Raw genomic sequence first — 5,203 nt, forward strand, 5'->3', positions numbered from 1 at the left:
TTCATAATGAGTGGTTCGCGTGATTACAGTACTGAGCAATTGAGCAGTTTAATGCTATTAAATTGAAGATGATGTACCATAGAGCAAGGAAAAATTAAACAAACAGTGAAAGTAACAAAACACATTTTAATGGGCATAATTTGTTTTTAATGTAAAAATAAAAATAATTAAGGGATATATAGTCAACCCAAATATTATTCAGACAGCAGATATACACCATCTTTTGACAATTTTTGATATATATTTATTTTTATTTATTATTTTTTTTTTTTACTAGTGGGTGCAGGACACAGTTTATGATAATGGGTTCTAAATACATTTTGGTTTGACTGTATTTGATAAATTAAGTTGACCAATTAACATTCTACATATTGTTTTAGTTTCTGTACCCTATATTTTACAAATCTACCTGTAAATTTAAAAATATCGGTATCGGTACTCGGAATCGGCAAGTACCAAAAATAAAAGTATCGGTATCGGGCGAGTACTGAAAAAAAGTGGTATCGGTGCATCCCTACATTCGACACTTAGTATCTTGGGCTTGACTGAAACCTGGATTCGTCCAGAAGACTCCGCAACCCCTGCTGCTCTGTCCAATAATTTCTCATTCTCTCACACCCCTCGTCACACTGGGAGGGGTGGGGGTACTGGAATACTCATTTCTAACAAATGGAAATTCTTTAACCACTCTCTGCTATGCAACTTTAATTCTTTCGAATCTCATGCGATCACAGTAACAGCTCCAATTAAATTCCATGTTGTGGTCATTTACCGCCCTCCTGGTCAACTGGGCTCCTTCCTAGATGAGCTAGATGGGCTGCTATCTTCATTCCAAGAGGATGGCAGTCCATTTCTAGTCTTTGGTGATTTTAATATTCATCTGGACAAGCCTTATGCTGCCGACTTTCACTCACTCCTAACCTCATTTGATTTCAAACGCCTTATTACTACAAGCACTCACAAATCAGGCAACCACCTAGACCTAATTTACACATGCAATTGTGTTGCAGACAACAGTTTGGTTAAACCCCTACACACCTCTGACCATTTCTTCATTACATGCAACTTGCATATTACTGCCGGTACACCTCCAACCTCTCTACCTGTTACTTTCAGACAAAACCTACGCTCCCTTTCACCCTCCCATCTTTCCTCTGTAGTGTCCTCCTCTCTTCCCTCTACAACCCTTTTCTCATCTCTAGAAGTTAATGCAGCCACTGACACCTTATGCTCTACTTTAACTTCTTGCCTAGATGCTATATGTCCTCTCTCTTCCAGGCCAGCACGGGCCACCTCTCCTAACCCCTGGCTATCCGATGTTCTCCGCGAACATCGCTCCAAACTCAGGGCAAATCTAAAAATCCATCTGACTTGAGTATGTATCAGTCTTTGCTTTCATCCTTCTCTGCTCAAGTCCACACTGCCAAATCCTCATACTTCCACAACAAGATCAACAATGCTCCAGACACACGTAACCTCTTCAAAACATTCAGTTCGCTCCTCTGCCCTCCCGCACCACCTCCCACCACTTCTATAACAGCCGACGATTTCGCCACATTCTTTACTGACAAAACCACAACTATCAGCAGCCAGTTCTTAGCTCCACACATACAGGAACCAATACAGACAACATCCACAGCTAACACCCCACTCTTCTCCTCCTCTCCAGCCATCCTACAACATGCCCACTAGATCCTATCCCCTCTCACCTTCTCCAAGCAATCTCTCCTACACTCTTACCAGCACTTACACACATCATCAACACATCTCTCCTCACAGGCACTTTCCCCACTGCATTCAAGCAGGCTCGGGTAACCCCACTGCTCAAAAAACCTACATTAAACACTTCACTTATAGATAACTATAGACCGATCTCTCTCCTTCCATTCATAGCAAAAACACTTGAATGAGTCGTTTTTAACCAGGTATCACTATTTCTCATGCAGAACAGTTCATTGGATGCTAACCAGTCAGGGTTCAGGAGTGGCCACTCAACTGAAACTGCACTACTGTCAGTCACTGAAGCCTTGCGGATTGCAAAAGCTGATTCCAGATCATCAGTACTCATTTTGCTGGATCTTTCTGCTGCTTTTGACACAGTGAATCATCAGATCCTCCTGTCCACCCTCTCATCACTGGGTATCACAGGGATTCCACTTCGCTGGTTTGAATCCTATCTCACAGGTAGGTCTTTCAGGGTGGCCTGGGGAGGGGAGGTATCCAAAGCACATCATCTGGCCACTGGGGTTCCTCAGGGATCAGTTCTTGGACCCCTCCTCTTCTCCATATACACTACATCACTGGGGCCCATCATACAGGCACATGGCTTCTCTTACCACTGCTATGCTGATGACACACAGCTCTATCTTTCATTTCAACCAGATGATCCAACAGTAGCTGCACGGATCTCAGGCTGCTTGGCGGACATCTCGGAGTGGATGAAAGAACATCATCTACAGCTCAACTTGGCAAAGACTGAGCTCCTTATTTTCCCTGCCACTCCGACTCTACAGCATGATTTCACCATCAGTTTAGGTACTTTAACAATTACCCCATCAAGTTCTGCCAGAAATCTTGGTGTTATCCTTGATGACCAGCTGACTTTCAAAGACCACATTGCTAAAACTGCTCGATCTTGCAGGTTTGCCCTACACAACATTAGAAAGATCAGGCCCTTTCTAACAGAGCAGGCCACACAACTTCTTGTCCAGGCCCTGGTCATCTCCAGGCTGGACTACTGCAATGCTCTTCTAGCCGGTCTTCCCTCATGCACAATCAAACCTCTACAAATGATTCAGAATGCAGCAGCACGACTGGTCTTCAACGAGCCCAAAAGGGCCCATGTCACACCTCTCTTTATCACCCTGCACTGGCTCCCAATTGCAGCTCGCATCAAATTCAAGACACTGATGCTTGCTTATAGAACAACCGCAGGCTTGGCGCCCGCCTACCTCCACTCACTGCTACCAATCTACACTCCCTCCAGAACTCTGAGATCCGCCAGTGAGCGACGCCTCATTGTACCATCACAAAGAGGCACAAAATCACTTTCCAGAACATTCTCTTACACTGTTCCTGGCTGGTGGAATGATCTTCCCACCGCTATCCGGAATGCCAACTCCCTAACAACTTTCAAACGACTGCTGAAAATCCATCTCTTTCGACACTACTTGACATTTAAAAAAATAAAAAAAAAATAAAAATAATAAAAAATTCTACTCTTTTCCCTTTCTAGCTTGTACTTATTTGAACAATGCCTGTTATATGGTAATTTGAGCACTTCGTAGGTCGTTTTGCCTCTTTAGGACAAATCACTTGATGTATTCCCCACCTGTAAGTCGCTTTGGATAAAAGCGTCTGCTAAATGAATAAATGTAAATGTAAATGTAAATTAAGACATATCTATAATTTAAATCCGTTGAAGGATTGTTAGGCTGCACTAATTAGGTCAACCAGAACCGGGAACACTTCCCATAACACCCGATGTACTCAGTGCATCGTCAGAAGAATGGCATCTACGCTAATATTAGTCTGTTTCTCTCTTATTCTGAGGTCACATTAACCACCAGATCCAGTCCGTATCCAGATCAGATGGTCACTGCAGTCCCCCGGATCCAGTCCAAACCCAGCCCAGACGGTGGATCAGCACCTAGAGACGACCTCTACAGCCCTAAACGTCAGCGGGGACCACGTCAACTTATTGAGCCCCAGACGTGGATCATCAGTGAGTAACTTGTCAGCTAGACAGCTTTTGGACCCAGATGAGTCCTTTGCAATCTGACTTTGCTGCAACATGAAACTTTTGAATTATTGACACACTATTGTCCTATTAAAAACTGTAAAGTTGCTTTGACACAACCTGTTTTGTTAAAAAGTGCTGTAATAAATAAACGTGATATATTAGACTTGATATTGGTTAGTTGGTTATTAATTTGTTTCTCTTTCTCATTTATTCAGGAGGAGTCTGGTGAACCAAAGCTTGGAGATGTTCTGGGGATAGTTTGCCAGATCTCTTCCACCAGCATGCTATTATTAATATTATTATTCCGCTGCGTTCTCAAAACTCTGGCAATTTGATAATACCGAGAATATCAAAATCAACCGCGGGCAGCAGATCATTTTCTTATCTAGCGCCCAAACTCTGGAACAATCTACCCTACAATGTTCGGGATGCAGACACACTCTGACAGTTTAAATCTAGATTAAAGACCCATCTCTTTAACCTGGCTTACACTAATAACTAATCAACATATTCTTATAATACATACAGCCCTGAATGTCAGCGGAGTCCACATCAACTAGATGAGCCCCAGAGACGGATCCACATTAAAGACCACATCACCTAGACGGCTGTCGGCACAAGACCACGGGAACTTTGGCCAGAGGAGAACTGGCCCCCCGACTGAGCCTGGTTTCTCCCAAGGTTTTTTCTCCATTTGTCACCGATGGAGTTTTGGTTCCTTGCCGCTGTCGCCTCTGGCTTGCTTAGTTGGGGACACTTTCTCTTCACATGATATTTTATTTTATTTTATTGTTTTTGATTAACTACCTTTACCTAAAAATTGAGTGTTTACTGTTGCCCTTGGCATTGTTGATGTACTGTTTCCTATTTAATACTGTACAGCCGCCTTGTCACAATTCTGTGTTGTTAAAGGCGGTATATAAATAAAGGTGACTTGACTTGACTATTATTACAGCTTGAAGTGAGGGTGCTTTTGCTTGAACCCCTGTCGAAGCGGGCCTGGGCTTGGCTAAACGCTCCAAACTGCAACACAGCTGACATCAGGGATTCTCATCTTCTGAATGAGTGGCGCTTGTCTGCACAATTACTGTCTGCTCTAATTTTTTGGCATTATATATGCACCCAGCCTTATCACTAACAGCAGTTATTGAATGTAAACCTGTAAAAAGAAATAATTTTGTAATATCTTTACATTTTGCAATTGTATTGTTGCTGCTGTCTTGTGCTTTTCAGTTTGAAGCCAGATATCATTGTACACATTGTCTTTACAGGTTTGCCTTGATATTACACATTTACTTAACATTTACTTGCTTCTTGTTAGTGATGAGGCTGGGAAATTAAGGGCAAAAAAGCTTTTGTTTTAAAATGTTAAAAAAGACTTATTTCATTTATCGAGATGTACCAAAGTACATCTACATTTGATATGTGTTAATGAAATGCTTTTGCATTTTAAGGTTAGAG

This window comes from Labeo rohita, unplaced genomic scaffold (genome assembly GCF_022985175.1).
Source record: "Labeo rohita strain BAU-BD-2019 unplaced genomic scaffold, IGBB_LRoh.1.0 scaffold_234, whole genome shotgun sequence".
Classification (NCBI taxonomy): domain Eukaryota; kingdom Metazoa; phylum Chordata; class Actinopteri; order Cypriniformes; family Cyprinidae; genus Labeo; species Labeo rohita.